Here is an 18505-nt window from a genome sequence, read left to right as displayed (position 1 = left end):
CTGGATTTTTATCTTATTTCAACTTTATTGATTTTACAAAAAACACTGGATGACTCTCAGTCATTAATTCATCAAATAGTTTTGACTGCCAAATATTTTTTGAGTGGGTTCCAAATATCTGGAAAAAGTGCCTAATCCTGAGCAGTTACAAACTCACTACCAACTTCCGGCCCCTCTCTCCCCGAAGTCTCGATCCAGTCCCCAAACTGGGTGGTGAGGTCCAGGTCTCCTATGCCAGGCCTATTTCCAAAAATGTTAAAAAGGAGAAAAAGTGATTTGGAGAATTGTATTGCCGTTCTTTTGTCTTGCCGCAGGTTAATGTTTCTTTTGGGGGTGTCAGCCGCTTGATATTGACTTTCCTTCCATCTCAGTTCTTGCCGTGACAATCCTAATGCTGTTCGAGGTGCACAGACGCCTCAGGCTCACTAGGGATCTTGCGCATGGAAGTACAAAGGAGGAAGGTGTATTAATATGCTTCAAAAACGTCACTCCTGTACGTACATGTCTTCTGTTTCTCTCTCTCTCTCACACACACTTCACTCATGCATAAATGGCCAGAGAGAACATGTCTCCATTCCTCCCGGGGCTTGGGAGAACTGCATTTAGAAGATCCTTTACCCCACAGCGCTGAGCAATTATTCTAACTATAACATGATCTATTAACACGTAATTTTGATTAATGCACATTAAGGACTACAATACTTGAGTGACAGGACCATTGGTTATGTTATTTAAAAGCCATACACGGGGTTCCTGGCATGGCTCAGCAGCTAAGGAACCCCACTAGTATCCATGAAGACGTGGGTTTGATCCCTGGCCTTGCTCAGTGGGTTAAAGATCTGGCATTGCCATGAGGTGTGATATAGGTCGCAGACTCGGCTTGGATCTGGCATTACTATGGCTGTGGCTGTGGCCAGTAGCCACAGCTCCGATTCAACCCCTAGCCTGGGAACCTCCATATACCACAGTCACAGCCCTGGAAAAAAAAAAAAAAGCAAAACACTAGTACCTTGATAGTACCCTCTCAAATGCAATAGGATCACCAATTTTATCTGTGCCATTTTCCCATTAAACCCATATTTATTGGGTGTCTAGGTATGCTATGGAGAACAAATTCTCTTGTTAGCCCATAAACACTGAGGTTAATATACCATTACAAACAATTCTGTCTTATGGAGGAAAATTGCACCAACTTAGATTGGGGGTTCAGGAGGATCTTTTTGGAAAAATGACCAGTGAACAGACACCTGGAGAAGGATTATTCCCAGGAAGACAGAGAAAGGATGTTCCAGAAAGAGGAGACAAAGGTCAGTGAGGCAGGAGTGAAATGTGGAATCAAGTTAAAATTAGGAAGCAGGTAGGGGCCAGACAAAGCTGGCCTTTGTGAGCCAAAGAACAGAGTTTGATATTATTCAAGACTCAGCAGAAAATCATCGAAGGTTTTTAAGTTGAAAGAACAATTGGTGCATATATTCTTGCTTGTCTTTCAGCTAATATGTTTAGGATAGATTTCCAAATGTGGATGTCTGGACTTAATGATGTAAACATTTTTAAGGCTCTCCTATTTCAAGGGCATTCATACCAATTCAGTGTCCTATCAGTAGTGTATGAAAGTGTCCACTTCGCTAACCTCAGTGGCATTATCCCTGAATAATTCTGCCATCGAAGAAAAGCAGTGTTATTTTGGCATTTTATTACTAGCAAATTTGAACATTTGTCAATATATATATATATTTTTTGTCTTTTTGCTATTTCTTGGGCCACTCCAGTGGCATATGGAGGTTCCCAGGTTAGGGGCTGAATCAGAGCTGCAGCCACCACCCTACACCAGAGCCACAGCAACGCGGGATCCGAGCCACGTCTGCAACCTACACCACAGCTCACGGCAACGCCGGATCGTTAACCCGCTGAGCAAGGGCAGGGACCGAACCCGCAACCTCATGGTTCCTAGTCGGATTCGTTAACCACTGTGCCACGACGGGAACTCCCATTTGTCAATATTTATTAATAGTTTATATTTCTTCTTTTGTAAATCATCCATGACCTTGTTCTTTTTTTTTTTTTTTTTGGTATTGTGTGTGGTGTTTATCTTACTGATGTGACATAGCTTTTTATATTTAAAGACTATTACCCTCGTTCTTATTTCCTACATATACATATTTTTCCTCCCGTTTGCCTTGTAGTTTTACTTGTAGTCTTCCCCACCTTACGAGAGTAATTTGTTTGTTATTGCAAAACCATTCGTGTAAGTTGAAAATGCAGTTACTATTAGTTTAAATTAGAAAAAGGGATATATATTCCTGAGTTCCCGTAAATGAAAAGCACAAGGTCTCATTGAAATTTTTTTATTCCCATTTTATTTCACGAGTTTACATTACTTATTACAACACAACATAATTTCTATTCACTAATTTCTGTATAATGTGCTGCATTCCTGATGGTTTTTCACTTAAAGTTTCACTTAAAATTATGTTCTTAAACAAAGTGTATATACAATACTCAATGTTTATGTAATTCACCCTTTAACGCAAAGCAGAAACATAAAACATGTTATTTAAAAGCAAAACTAAAGGTAAAGGCAAAATAAAGAAATTAAATCAATGCCTTTCAGGAGCACATGCACAAGCTTACTGCTACATACTTGCAACCCAGGAACACTGAGATGTAAATTTAGCAGGAGACTCCCAACTCTACAGAGCTGTGAAGTCACCCTCTCTAAGCCGGTGCTAAAAACATATGAATTGGTCCTCATTATGAAAAGAAAGTGGAGGAAAGGGTATTAAAAAGAAGCTCCTTATAAAAGTTGTAACCCTAATGGGCATATTTTAAAATACATCTACATCTGTTTTTGACATATAGGATTCAAACACTTTTATACAGTCAAATTTATCACTTTCCTTTTCTGATAAAATCATTGCTTTAGAGCTTAGGATAGTTTTCTCCACACTAATCTTACAAATATCCACCTATATTTTCTTCTACCTTTAGAAAAATGATTTTCAGTTGCTACAATGTATTACTTAAGTGATTTCGATTATTTTAAACTGTGGGGTATAAATTAAGGATATGATTTGATTAATTTCTTTTAAAGAGACAAAAATTCCACATTAATTTGCTGAATAACACATGACTTCTCTATGTACATAATATTTCTTAAAGCAGAATCTGGAAAAATGATAGCCTGATCCAGTCCAACATTACCACTGGTGAGAGTCAGCTGGGGGTAGGGAAGGGTCAGAAGTGCTGGGTGGGGTCCTTCTTGGGGTGGTGCTAGGTCTCCGAAACAGGGCCAAGGGAAGTAAACCATCCCTCAGAGCCCACTACTCTTCCCTTTCCCTCTTTCCCTCCACGACTCAGTTCCTTGCTCTCTCTTTGCATGTTGGTGGATAAATTCATGGTGTAACCTAGGATGTATGGCAAGAAGTGCTTGGTCTTCTGGGCTTCCTCCCAACTCCCAATCCCAAACCAGGAGCCCCCAGACCACTTCCCTTGCCTATTATTCACTCGGCTGAGGGGAAAATGAGGTAAACAAAACTGTTTTGAAGGGGAAATAGAGCCAAAGGTTAAATTGTAGGCAAAACCAAGGTAGAATGAGAAATAAAATCTGGGTACAGAAATTAAAATGGTGCCTAAAAAAATTTAGAGAAAAATGTGGAGTTACACAGTGACTTCTTTCCTAAAATGTCTTCCTTGAGTGGCCTCAGGGAAACACATGCTGATCTCTATTTTACAGATGTCTTTTAAACAAGATGATTTACTTAAAGCTATTCATTGGTTAGAATTCCCGGTCCAGCATTCAAACCAGGCATGGCTCGATTTTTTTCTGACATTTTTTTAACCCGTCTGCCAGTGTTTAAAGGCATGTATTTATCCATACAGTTAAAATGAGTTAAACTGATTTTGTGATGCTCCTTGAGGTAACCAAAACCCCCTCTGGGGTGTATGAGGACCAGGGCTCTGAAAGACTGCTTCCTCCGCTGGTGTGCGTCATGGAACTCCTAGTCAAGTACGACCCATTTCTAAAGTCTTAGTCTTACAGCCCGGCCATGAAAGATTGATGAATCGGATTTAAATCCCCAGATTTCTTGGACAAGTGTCTTTCAGTGATTTTCAGGTATATACATGTCCAAATGGAGTCAGGGTAAGAAATTTTGGCGCAGAGGTGTTTCTTCCAAACTCCTCCTGGAGAAAGGTCATTAGGGAAAATACGTGAAATCTATAAAATATGCTTCTCTCTGAGCCTGTCTTATTTCACATATTGGGATCTTCTCTGGTTAGATCCACAATCACAAACTAAAAAAGACAACCTCCTTCTCCTTAAACAATTGGTGGTGTTTTTGCTAAAGTGATAATGGGTGGTCCGGTTCTTGTGGAAGGCGTAAGTGTGGAATGCAGCATATTCCCGCAGTTCGTTTTCATGACAGAATTAAAAGGGTATGAACACCATTTTACCGATCTTGCCCATTAAAAGCTAACGCTTCTCCAAGACTTTGCCATTCCGACGGCGACTCCAGGCAGGCACCACGCACACGAAATCAGGCGTCGGCCGGGCAGCGCCCGCAGCTGCGGGTCCGAGCTGACGATGCTGCGGGCGCCGGATCTTTGTGCGCTCCGCTCCCGGCTCCCGCGTGCCCGCACGTACGTAGCCTTCACGTGTGTGTGGATATGAAGTGCATGTGTGGATCTGTACGAATATGCTCCAGTTTGGGGAGAGGCGCGGAGCACAGGACGGAGGGAAGGTGGGTGTGGGCGTGCGCGGCGGGCCGGGCCGGGAGGGAGCCCGCGCCGAGCCCGAGCCCGAACCCGCTGCGCGGCCCGCCGGCCCGCCACACAATAAAGCCCGGGGGCGGCGGCGGCGGCGGCGGCGGCGAGGAGGCCGGGCCGGCGAGCGGCCGCCCCGCTCGACCCGCCATGTGAGCGGCGCCGCGGCCTGGCAGGACGCAAACTTTCCCCGCGGCGGGCGGCGGCGCCCCAACTCCGCGCCCGGCCCCGGCCCGCCGCTCGGCGAGGCGACACCGTAAGTGCGGCGGCGGGGCCTCCGCGCTTCCCTCGCCGGGCGCTCGCGACTTTCTGCGGCGAAGGCTGTCAACATGGCGCCCCCGAGGCGCCGCGCCGGGGCGGGCGGCGGGGAGGAGGCCCGGGCCGCGGAGCCGGAGGCGGGGAGGCCGGGCCGCGAGCCGGAGGCGGCGGGGAGGCCGGGCCGCGGAGCCTGGGGGCGGCGGGGAGGCCGGGCGCGCGGAGGCGGGAAGGCCGGGAGACGGCGGCCCCCCGCACCCGCCGGCCCAGGCTCGGAGGAGGCGGCCGCGGCGGGAAGGAGGCGGCGCGGGCGGCGGGCCGGGCGCGGAGGGGGAGGGCCGGGCGCGGCGGCGGCGGCGGCGGCGAGGACCGGAGCATAATGGTGGGAGAAGCTCGGCCGCGGCGGCGGGGCGGGGGCGCGGGCAGGGGCGTCCGAGGCGGGGGCGCGGCGGCTTTGTGGAGTCCGGGCCCGGCTGCTGCCTCTCGGGCCGCGGGCGTGACCGCCGCTCGCCCTCCGCGGGCAGCGCGGAGTGGACGGTGGAGCTTTGTCTGCGATGGGCCGGGGCCTGCGGGGCTGCGGGGGTCTCCTGCGCCCTCGCTCTTGGCCGCCCGGCGGGGGAGGCCCCGCAGGAGGCGGAGGCCCTCGGGAGGAGGACTGCGCGGGGCCTGCTCGGCCGCGAAGCCGGGAGTCGCGTGAGCTCCGGCCGCCGGGCCGGCCCTCCCCGCGCGGCCAGGCCTTCGGGCCCGGAGTCAGGGTCGGGGTCCGCCGGGACGCGGCCCTGTGAGTGTGGGGGCGGGGAGGCGCCTGCCGTGGCGGCTCGTTGTTCCGAGCGGTGGCCGCGGCTGGGCAGTGTGGTCCCCAAGGGCCCAGGCCAGACGCGGTCCCCGTGGCTGGGGACGGACAGTAGCGAGGCCTCTGCCTCCTCAGCAGTTCCTCCTGGGACCCCGCAGGACCGCCTGCGTGTCCGGCGTCCGGAGGGGAGCAGTTAAGCTGGGGCCCAGCAGGCGGGCTTGGGACCCTGACTTCCCAGTGGACTGCCCTCTTACGCCTTTCTGACCCAGCTGTGCAGGCGCTCGTGGTGTGTCCGTGGTGCCCCGTGTTAGGTACAGTGGGGGCGTGATACCAGGTGTGTCCGCAGGGCTCCCTGTTACATGCCTTTGGGCACGGTGCCTGGTGTGCGCCCAGTGTTAGGTGCTATGTGTCCGAGGTGCGCAGTGCGCACCTGGTGTGTGGCTGGGGGATGATACCTCGTGTGCCGGTGGTGCCGAATGTGTGCCTGGTATAGGGGTATGATACCTGCTGTTGGCATGGTGCCTAGTGTCACGAATACTCTGTGCACCTTACGTGCTTGTCTAAAGTGCCTGAACGTTGAAGGGGCCCCTTGGTTCAGATTTTTAGAAATCCGTAGCGCTCCCCCAGGTTTAGGTCCTGACTCCTCTAGTTTGTCTCACCCAGGTATTGTGTATCCTACAGAAAGCCGTGTCATGTGGAGGCAAGAGACTGCTTAAAAATAATTTAGTCTGTTTAAAGGCAGGAAGTGAAATGTTTACCTGTTTTAAGTCGAGAAATGTAGTAGCTGGAGCTCAGTAACTGTGTGATATATAACCTTTTCAGGTTTTTGGGTCATTGATTCTAATTAATGGTTTGAAGTTATCAGGGAGATAGTCTTGGTTGTACTTCAAAAGTTAGAGTGCTTTCCGGTAAGCAGGGTCACATGAATTCTAATTTGTGTAAGCAGGAGATAAAATGTGAATTTTGCACAGGCAGGTTATTTTCCTTGTCTTTGGCATTGATTACTGTCTTTATTTTGGCGAACTCTTTATAAGCGGGCCAGGTTAGAGAATCAAAGGTCAGAGACTATGGGATGCAACAGTAGCAGAATCAATGATAATACTTGCCTTGCTTAAAACTCTATACATGTTTAATAGAGGTTCTCAGTTCTTTGCGAGGTAATTTCCCCCATAGATGTTGTTCATATGAAAATGCAATCTCTTTTACATTTTGTGATTGGGCAATTTATTTTTGCAGTTACCTTTTGCCAAGTAGTTAAACATACATGTCAGTGTTTCCAGCTTTACTTAAAAAATCAGTTAAAATGTTAAAATTGGCTCAGCGGGTTAAGAACCATCATTATCTCTGTGAAGATTCAGGTTCGATCCCTGGCCTTGCTCACAAGATGCTGTATAGGTCCAAGATGTGGCTTGGACCAGTGTGCAGTGGCTGTGGTGTAGGCCTGCAGCTACAGCTTTGATTTGACCCCTAGCCCAGGAATTTACATATGCCACAGGTGCAGCCGTTTAAAAAAAAATGGTTATCTCCTTAGATCATATGAAATATTAACGCGATATCATTAAGTTGATACTTCGAGTGGATCTTTCCATGAATTCACCTGTGTTTATTTGAATTCTCACCCTTTTGTAACCATACTCCCATTTCCTCTAAGGGTTGTTCAGATAGTGTATACTGGAGACATTCATACCCTTTGGCATCCCTAAATTGAGACACTAATTGAAGCTCATTAAGAATTGTAATATTTGTAATAAAGTATCAAATGCTGTTCTACTAGTGTAAAGCCCTAAACCCTGGGTGTCAGATTTTGTTTACCTACTTCTGCCATCCTTCAGTTGAATTCTCCATAGAAAGCAACATTTAAGCAAAGAGGCTGTGTCTGGAAAAAGTGGTAAGGAGAAAAGTCAGACCCGAGAAAGTCACTGTTTGAAAACCTTCACTTGAACTTAACATTGAATTTTTTTACAGTGGGATTAGATTTTTGTAATTGAGTTAGAGGTAGCTTGACAACTTGAGTTTGAGGTCAGGTGGCTTGAGTCAGAATCTCACCTTTGTCATTTACTAGCAGAGTGACCTTGGGCAGACTGTTTAAACCTGTCATCCCTGATCTCAGTTTCCCCACATGGAAAACAAGGATGAGAGTAATTGCACCTACTTCGCAGGGTTGTTGACGTATAAGCTACTGTGAGACTTCGGTTGAGTCAAATTCAGTTTGGGTTATTAAACTAGCATGGAGAGGAGTGAAGCTCTGAAGTTACAGTGTGGCATGGCCTGCCTTGTCTTACTAGTTGGTATTTGACCATCATATCATGCTTCTGAATCTCTTTTTCTCACTAGGTATCTCAGAAGGTTAGAAAACTAGCATTTGTTGTATTCCTCATGGTTCATTTACCTGAAGCAATTTTAAGGCTTTTTTTATCATTACTTTTAAAAATCATGGCTAAATATTCATAGCATAAAGTTTACCAGTTTTAAGGGTACAGTTTAGTTATTAAACTATTAGATACATCCATCCACTCTGTTGTGCAACCACCACTACCACCCACCGCCATAAGCTCTTTTTGCTTTGTAAAACTGAAGCTCTGTACCAGTTACACCCTAACTCCCCAGTTCCTTCTCCCCAGCCTCTGGCAAATGCTTGTTGTTACCTCTTTGTCTTTGAGGAATAATATAAGTCTCTGAAGTACACAGTGTGACCAATGGTATTTTAACCACTTGTTTTAATGTTTTTTTCCTTTTTCTGCATCTGTCACCCTGTCTGTATTTGCTTTAAGTTGTATGTTTTCTATTTGCTGGAAGCTGATAGGCTTTCTGAAAAAAGAAACCCTGCGTGTCACCTCTTCTTTTGATCATTGTAGAACTAATCCCTCACCATTTGGAGTGGAAATGCTGTAAAAATTTGGTTGTGGTGATTGTTGTACACCTATAAAAGTAATAAAATTCATTAAGTAATTAAAAAAAAAGAACTAATCCCTCACCAACATTCTGACTAGGAATTTTGACAGAAAGTAAAAAATAACTGATTTGAGTTTAATTTCTACCCATATCTCATGTATGATAACTTTCAGTTACTTTCTCTTGGTGGCATTGTCAAAATTTCAAAACAATTTAAATCTCCTTTGGTATGGTGATTCTGTGAAGATGAGTAGTGGTCTGAAGGTTTTCCATAACATCAGTGGTCTGTCCTCCTTTGGTCTTGATTTTTTGAAGTGTTTTGGTATCCACAAGTCTATAACATAAATGAGTACCATGATAAAAATAGGTATCATATATTGTGTGTTTACCAAGTATCAGCTGTTGTGCAAAGCTCTTTACAGACAGTATCCCACTTTTAAAAACCGTGCACATGATCTCAAAGCGTAGCAGACCTCCTTTCAATTATGGAAGGTCCCACTTCCTTGTAGCACACCCCCACCACTCAAGTCACCTGCATATTTTCTTTAATAAGAAGTGGATGAACTAGGAATATATTTTTTTTTAAAGAGAATGTGATCTGTATAACATTAAAGTCTGAGAATCTTTGTGATAAGAGATAAATGATAGAAATGAACAAAATGGGAGGGAGATAAAATTCAAATCTGAGCACCCAGCAGTATATCTACATGAAGTATCTTAAACATATTTACTGCCTTAAGGAAAGATCTTTTTGTGCATGTGTGTGCCTGCTTTACTGATTTTCCACTTAGAAAATTCTTGAAAAGCTGTTTACAGGCATACCTCAGAGGTACCACAGGTTCTGCTCTAGACTAGTGCAATAAAGCACAGCAAACGAGTTTTTTGAGTTTTTTGGTTTTATAAAAGTTATGTTTACACTATACTATAGTCTATTAAGTGTGCAATAGAATTATGTCTTAAAAATGTATATGCCTTAATTAAAAATATTTTTGCTAAAAAATGGTAGCTGTCATCTGAGCCTTTAGTGAGTGAGCAAATGCTGCTGGAAAAATGGCACCAAGAGACTTTTGATGCAGGGTTTCCACAGACCTTCAGTTTGTAAAAACAGTATTTCTGAGGGGCTGTAAGGTGAAGTTCAATAAAATGAGGTATGCTTGTATTTTGTATTGTGAAAATGCTATTCAACATTTGATATCAAGATTACTTACAAATGCAAATAAATAGGATGTAAAATGAATATTTGGAAGTAAAAATATTTGTGTAGTCCATTATGTGTTTAGTTGAGAAATTTAGCAAATTGTTAGGCTTAGTCAACACAGTTTTACAAATAATCTAATTTATGTGCTACTAGTAAATATTTAGACATTTAGCTGATTTTTCACTGTATGTTTTCTATTCATTGAGTATATAAATGGCCAATCATTTGCCTAACTATGTAAAACTAAAGAAATAGACAAAGAGATTAATAGAAATGAGAAAAGTTCTGGAATACTCTTACATCAGCATTTTTTAAGGGGCCATATGGACTCATCTATTCTTTAGAGATGAGAGGAGTATTGTGCACTTATATAGTTATTGGGAAAATGTGTTGCTGAAAACTTCTACACAGTGTTTTTTTTTTTTTTGTAAACTGAATAATATTTAAGTATAGTATACTAATTTTGTTTTAACTGAACACTTTTATAGTTCAAGTTAGTCCATAATTAATGTTTCATAAGAGCACATTAAGTATATTTTCTTATACTTAAGAAAATAGGTAGAATGTGTTTTGATATCTTGAATTCATTCATTAACATTGAGTGAATATGCTAGGTAGACATAACCCAATATGTAACAGTCTACATCGGCAGATTATATTTGGATATCTTGAGTTCACTCATTAACATTGTTACTTGTTGAAACTACTATGTACTAGACACTTTGCTAGATAACACAGTTACTGAAGCAGGTACAATAAAGTGTAACAAGAAATTAAGTATAGGTGCTTTGGAGCAGTGTATGTGAGTTAAGGTACATTGTATTTGAGCTGAGATTACTTTTGAAATGTTAGCACTAATTTCAAATTCATTCTAATGTGTAACTTTGTGACTTTATTAACCACTTGAGGACTTAAAAAAAAACTTTGCTATGATTAGTAATTTTTTTTTGTTCTCCAGATATTATCTAAGCATTTAAATTGAAATATAGACCCACTTAAAATCTTTAATACTTTTCCTAATTTGATCTTCTTGTATACTAAGTAAACTTAAAATAGGATTTAAAGAAGGAAGAATCTTCTTTCCTAGTCCAAGCATTTATCATGTAAACAAAATAAAAATATATACAAATATTTAGAAATGGATTTGTATTGAGAGCATGTTACCTGATACTGATTCTCACAATTGGGATTGAAAGTGGGTATTTTTTTTAGAATCAGGAAAATACTTTGGTTTATTGCTAGAGAATCTGTCATAAATTCATTGTAATTTGATTATTCACATACATTAGGTCCCTTTAAAATCTACATTGTAAGTGATTTTTTGAAAGCTAGGTTTCATCATAAACATATTGTTTGTGGCAACACCATTCTTTTACAAAGGTCGCTTATGGAGCACCTACTAACCTAAGCAATTCACGTACTCCATTTAGTCCTCAAAACAGCATAATGAGGGAAGTATTATTACAGCATGATTCTATGAGAAATTAAGGTATTATATAGGACAGATTTAAGCATTATATAAATTATAATAGAGCAGACTTGAAAGAGTTAAGTTACTAGTGCCTGAGGTCACATAGAACACATGATCAAATAGGGAGTTGAATTCAAGCATGTGCCCATAAACCTATACTCCATGTGGCTGCTCTTTCTCTAAGACTCACCAACTTCTTGGATCTTTGTACTGATACACTGTCATCTTCCGAGTGTACATTTATGTCTTCAAAAATATGGAAAAATAAAAATGTAAAACTATGCTTGCTCTTCTTAAAAAAGCAGGAGATGGAAAGAAAGGAATATTAGAAACCTGGTAATCAGAACATTGCATACATAAAATTCTGGTTAATTCCAGTTTCATTTATAATGACAGCTGGTAGTCCAAGAACAAACGTAAATAATTGGCTTATTTTATTGTTGTCCTTATTGGCAGCTTACGTTATGAAGATAATTTGGCACAGGATAAGAGTGGGGAGAACCTCTAATCATTTTTTTTTTTTTTTGTCTTTTTATCTTTTTTTTTGTTGTTGTTGTTGCTATTTCTTGGGCCGCTCCCGCGGCATATGGAGGTTCCCAGGATAGGGGTTGAATCGGAGCTGTAGCCACCGGCCTACGCCAGAGCCACAGCAACGTGGGATCCGAGCCGCATCTGCAACCTACACCACAGCTCACGGCAACGCCGGATCGTCAACCCACTGAGCAAGGGCAGGGACTGAACCCGCGACCTCATGGTTCCTAGTCGGATTCGTTAACCACTGCGCCACGATGGGAACTCCTCTAATCATTATTTTAATACTTCTGTATAGGAGAAAGATGTTTCAGTATATTTGTAATTAACACTAAAGTATTTGTGTTGCGTTAGAAGGGGCAGTCATTGTCTTAAGGAATTTTTTAGTATTCCCTCTGCTGAATAAGTTCCATTTGAATTGAAATAGCTAATTTCTTGAAAGTTACTCTAAGTGCTGAGGCTTCAGAAGTCAGTAGGTGTTTATTGTCTAAAATAAAATAATCTGAAGCATATGGTGAAGAGAGAAATAGATCAACTGAGTTGTAGCATGCTCAGATCAGACATGCTGATGCTCGTCCGTGGGGATATTACATAAGGTTTTCTCATTTATTAGCTATAGAAAGATTAAAAAAAAAACACTCTTTTAATGAAGACTAAACTATCTGAGCTTAAAAGCTATTATGAACTCTTTAGTTTTCTGTTTTCTGAGTTTTTGTTTTGTTTGTTTGTTTTGCTGCACCCTCGGTCTGTGGAAGTTCCTGGGCCAGGGATTGAACCAGCAACACAGCAAGTAACCAGAGCCACACCAGTGACCTGGATTCTTTTTTTTTTTTCTTTTTCATCTGCCTTTATTTATTTATTTATTTTTTTGGTCTTTTTGCTATTTCTTGAGCCGCTCCCACAGCATATGGAGATTCCCAGGCTAGGGATCGAATTGGAGCTGTAGCCACCGGCCTACACCAGAGCCACAGCAACGCAGGATCCGAGCCGTGTCTGCAACCTACACCACAGCTCACGGCAACGCCAGATCGTTAACCCACTGAGCAAGGGCAGGGACCGAACCCGCAACCTCATGGTTCCTAGTCCGATTCGTTAACCACTGCGCCACAACGGGAACTCCTATTTTTTTTTTTATTACTCAAATGAATTTATCACATCTGTAGTTGTATAATGATCATAACAATCTAATTTCACAGGATTTCCGTCCCACAGCCCAGGCACATCCCCCCACCCCCCAAACTGTCTCCTCTGGAGACGATAAGTTTCTCAATGTCTGTGAGTCAACATCTGTTCTGCAAAGAAGTTCCGTCTGTCCTTTTTTCAGATTCCACATGTCAGTGAAAGCATTTGACGTTGGTGTCTCATTGTATGGCTGACTTCACTTAGCATGATAGTTTCTAGGTCCATCCATGTTGCACAAAATGCTGGTAGTTCATTCTTTTTAATGGCTGAGTAATATTCCATTGTGTATATGGACCACATCGTCTGGATTCACTCCTCTGTCGATGGACATTTAGGTTGTTTCCATGTCTTGGCTATTGCAGATAGTGCTGCAATGAACATTGGAGTACATGTGTCTTTGCGAGTCGTGGTTTTCTCTGGTTAGATGCCCAGGAGTGGGACTGCTGGATCAAATGGTCGTTCTATGTTTAGTTTTCTGAGGAATCTCCATACTGCTTTCCACAGTGGTTGCACCACTTTACAACCCCACCAACAGTGTCATAGGGTTCCTTTTTCTCCACAGCCTCTCCAGCACTGATTGTTTGTAGACCTTTTGATGATGGCCATTCTGACTGGTGTAAGGTGGTACCTCCTAGTGGTTTTGATTTGCATTTCTCTAATAATGAGTGACACTGAACATCTTTTCATGTGTTTCTCGGCCATCTGTATGTCTTCTTTGGAGAACTGTCTGTTTAGATCTTCTGCCCATTTTTGGATGGGGTTGTTTGTTTTTTTTGGTATGGACCTGCAGAAGTTGTTTATAAATTTTGGAGATTAATCCCTTGTCAGTTGATTCACTTGCAAAGATTTTCTCCCATTCTGTGGGTTGTCGTTTTGTGTTGTTTAGGGTTTCCTTTGCTGTGCAGAAACTTTGAAGTTTGAGTAGGTCCCATTTGTTTATTTTTCTTTTTATTGTCAATACTCTGATAGGTGGATCTGAGAAGATGTTGCTGTTGTTTATGTCAGAGAGTGGCGTATGTTTTCCTCTGGGAGTTTGATAGTGTCTGGTCTTATATCTAGGTCTTTAATCCATTTGTAGTTTATTTTTGTGTATGGTGTTAGGGAGTGTTCTAATTTCATTCTTTTCCATGTGGCTGTCCAGTTTTCCCAGCACCACTTATTGAACAAGCTGTCCTTTCTCCATTGTATAGTCTTTCCTCCTTTGTCATAGATTAGTTGGCTGTAAGTGCGTGGGTTTAATTCTGGGCTTTCTATCCTGTTCCACTGATCCATATTTCTGTCTTTGTGCCAGTACCATGCAGTTTTGACGACTGTTGCTTTGTAGTATAGTCTGAAGTCCGGGAGCCTGATTCCTCCAGCTCCATTTTTCTTTTTCAGGATGTCTTTGGCTATTCTGGGTCTTTTGTACTTCCAAACAAACTTTAAAATATTTTCTTCAAGTTCTGTGAAAAATGTCCTTGGTAATTTGATAGGGATTGCATTGAATCTGTAGATTGCCTTGGGTAGTATAGTCATTTTGGTAATATTAACTCTTCCAATCCAAGAGCATGTTATATCTTTCCATCTATTTGTGTCATTTTTGATTTCTTTCATCAGTGTCCTGGAGTTTTCAGAGTACAGGTCTTTTGTCTCTTTAGGTAGGTTTACTCCTAGGTATTTTATTCTTTTGGATGCAATGGTAAACAGGATTGCTTCCCTAATTTCCTTTTCTGCTTTTTTATTGTTAGTATATAGAAACGCTGTCGATTTCTGTGTATTGATTTTGTATGCTGCAACTTTGCCAAATTCGTGGATAAGCTCTAACAGTTTTCTGGTAGAGTCTTTAGGATTCTCTAGGTGTAGTATCATGTCATCTGCAAATAGCGATAGCTTTCCGTCTTCCTTTCCAATTTGGATTCCTTTGATCTCTTTTACTTCTCTGGTTGCTGTGGCTAGGACTTCCAGAACTATATTGAAGAGTAGTGGCGAGAGCGGACATCCTTGTCTTGTTCCTGCTCTCAGCGGGTGACCTGGATTCTTAACTTGCTAAGCCATTAGGGAACTCCAGTAGATTCTTGACTTATCTGCTTGTTGATTGTTTTTGTGTCTCAGAACTGCATCTGAGAAATGCTGTTAGGGAAACCAAGTCTTTAATTTTCAATTGAGTTTTGATATGGAGCACTTCTCAAATTATATTGAATATGTCTACTTTAACTGCTCAGTACTTGTGGGAACACGTGAGAATATTTGCTTTGCCATTGATGCCGTGTGTGTGTGTGTGTGTATATATATATATATATATATATATATATATATATATTTTACTACTAGAGATGTTATCTTTTTAAATTATAGAGGATATAAAACTTAAGGTGACTTTTTTTTTGTCTTTTTGCCTTTTCTAGGGCTGCACCTGCGGCATATGGAGGTTCCCAGGCTAGGGGGTCGAATGGGAGCTGTAGCCACTGGCCTACACCAGAGCCACTGGAACTCAGGATCCGAGCTGCGTCTGCGACCTACACCACAGCTCTTGGCAACGCCTGGATCCTTAACCCACTGAGCAAGGCCAGGGATCAAACCCGCAACCTCATAGTTTCTAGTCGGATTCGTTAACCACTGCTCCACGACGGGAACTCCAATTTAACATCTTATGTTTAAAAATATCACACTTCCTATAATGTCAAAACGCCTTGTATCTTTCATTTTGAAACGTATACGTTCCTATTCTTCATGTATATATTCTACACATACAACTTTTAAGAAGCCTCTCGATTGTGATCAATATTCATGTTGGATTGTTTCAGTTAAGAAACTTAAATATAAATACTTTGAAAGTTAAATTTTATTTTCATATTGATTATTAGAATAAAACTAGCTTCAGTCTCAGTTATTTTCAAATGAATTAAGAGCTAAACATGATTGGATTAAGAAGACGTGGTATATATACACAATGGAATAAAACCACAAAAAGAACAAAATAATGCCATTTGCAGCAACACGGATGGAACTAGAGACTCTCATACTGAGTGAAGTGAGTCAGAAAGAGAAAGACAAATACCATAAGATATCACTTATATCTGGAATCTAATACATGGCACAAATGGATCTTTCCACAGAAAAGAAAATCATGGACATGGAGAATAGACTTGTGGTTGCCAAGGTGGAGGGGGAGGGAATGGGATGGATTGGAAATTTGGGGTTAATAGATGCAAACTATTGCCTTTGGAATGGATAAGCAATGAGATCCTGCTGTATAGCACTGGGAACTATATCTAGTCACTTATGATGGAGCATGATAATGTAAGAAAAAAATGTATACATGTATGTGTGACTGGGTCACCTCGCTGTACAGTAGAAAATTGACAGAACACTGTAAACCAGCTATAATGGAAAAATAAAAATCATTATTAAAAAAACAACAACAAACTAAACAACCACCCATCCAATTTGAAGTTAGACTTTCTCTTGGTTTATTTGAATATTTTATTTATTTGTTTATTATTACTGAATGAGTTGATTACATTTATAGTTGTACAATGATCATCACAGTCCAGTTTTATAGGATTTCCATCCCACAATCCCAGTGCATCCCCCCACCCCCCGAAATGTCTCCTTTGGAAACCGTAAGTATTTCAAAGTCTGCGAGTTAGTATCCGTTCTGCAAAGAAGTTCCGTCTGTCCTTTTTTCAGATTCCACATGTCAGTGAAAGCATTTGACGTTGGTGTCTCATTGTATGGCTGACTTCACTTAGCATGATAGTTTCTAGGTCCATCCATGTTGCACAAAATGCTGGTAGTTCATTCTTTTTAATGGCTGAGTAATATTCCATTGTGTATATGGACCACATCGTCTTGATTCACTCCTCTGTCGATGGACATTTAGGTTGTTTCCATGTCTTGGCCATTGAAAATATTGCTGCCATGAACATCGGAGTACAGGTGCCTTTGCGAATCATGGTTTTCTCTGGTTAGATGCCCAGGAGTGGGACTGCTGGATCAAATGGTCGTTCTATGTTTAGTTTTCTGAGGAATCTCCATACTGCTTTCCACAGTGGTTGCACCACTTTACAACCCCACCAACAGTGTCATAGGGTTCCTTTTTCTCCACAGCCTCTCCAGCACTGATTGTTTGTAGACTTTTGGATGATGGCCATTCTGGCGGGTGTAAGGTGGTACCTCCGAGTGGTTTTGATTTGCATTTCTCTGATAATGAGTGATGTTGAACATCTTTTCATGTGTTTTTTGGCCATCTGTATGTTCATTTGCATATTTTAAACGGTAATGAAAAACATGCCATTGTCAACCTTAGTAGCAGTAGTATCTGCTTTTTTGGGGTTTTTTTTGGCTCTGCCTGCAGCAAATCCCAGTTCACAGACTGAAACTGAGCCACAGCAATGACAATGCTGAGTCCTTAACTACTAGGCCACCAGTATTTGCATCATTTTGTTCTTTTAAAGTTTTTGGGATTTTAGATGACATATTGCAATGCTCTTGGTAGTACAGTGGTACTCAGTCATGACTGAGCATCTGAATTATTTATTTTTCTTAACAAAAACATTAAATCAGAATCTCTGTGCTCTATTTTAAAGTTCCCATTTGTTTTTTGTTTTTTTGACTTTTCAAGTTTCAGGTTTTAATTTTTTTTAAAGTAGGCTGAATATATATGCCTATATGCTTTCTTTTAGAAAGTTCTCTTTGAAATGGCTGATAGAAAATGATGTGCCCTGTGACCTTTAAACCTTTATCTCAGAACTTGTCTTTGAGGAATCTTACAAAGTTTCTTACAGAGGATAATCTAAATAGCCTGAAAAATTATCTGGGAAGAAAACCTCAAGTCTTTTCAGGTTCGTCAAAAAGGCCCTGGCACTTTTGCTCTGCTGGTGGTCCGGGAAGGTGGAGAGCAAGGTAGCGTTGGTTGGTGTTTCCTAATGGTGCTGCCTCACATCTGAGACCAGTGGTGTCTGGGGTAGCTACCACCCATTTTCAGCACTTTGCTCTAGTTTGAGCAGTGGCTTAGTGTTCTGCAGCTCATAGAGTAAGCTTGCGACTCTGACAGGCATCAGAAGCACTTGGATGTCTTTGCCTAAGTGGTTATGCCAGCCTTGGTAAAGTTGTGCCTGCGGGTGAGAGTGAGGCCACCTGAGAAGGTTTTCCGAGAGCTGCTGCTTAGCACCCGGGATAGCTCTGGCTTTTGTCTGGATTTCAGGTGATCCCTAATGTTTCTCCAGATTGAGGGTATCATTTCCACTTACAGGTTTTTCTCCAGAGATGGAGCCATAGTAGAAGCAGATTCATTGTCTAAGCTGAGTACCAGGTCCTGAGGGAAGAAGCCTGTGAGCTGTGAGGTTCACGTCACTCTGGTCGCTACTGGTCAATGTCTGCTTTCCTCCCGTCACTGTACTTCTCCCTCAGGTGTACTTGCTGAGCATTCCCAGTGGGCTTT

At 42.1% G+C, this 18505-nt stretch overlaps 1 protein-coding gene across 12 annotated transcripts in view; it reads left to right on the top strand.

The window, feature by feature from the left end:
- The window catches only part of ZMYND11 (zinc finger MYND-type containing 11), a 136185-nt gene continuing 121872 nt past the window's right edge, over nt 4193-18505 (top strand). For 4 of the 12 annotated variants that reach the window (XM_005668265.3, XM_005668262.3, XM_005668260.3 and 1 more), the window contains exon 1: nt 4607-4739. The gene's annotated coding sequence lies outside the window, so the exon portion shown is untranslated. Of the gene's footprint in view, nt 4740-4804; nt 5018-18505 lie in introns of those variants that run through there. The other 8 variants (XM_005668263.3, XM_005668261.2, XM_005668264.3 and 5 more) reach the window with 7 other exon arrangements.

Source organism: Sus scrofa, chromosome 10, assembly GCF_000003025.6.
Source record: "Sus scrofa isolate TJ Tabasco breed Duroc chromosome 10, Sscrofa11.1, whole genome shotgun sequence".
Classification (NCBI taxonomy): Eukaryota; Metazoa; Chordata; class Mammalia; order Artiodactyla; family Suidae; genus Sus; species Sus scrofa.
This window is presented reverse-complemented; position numbering and strand designations above follow the sequence as displayed.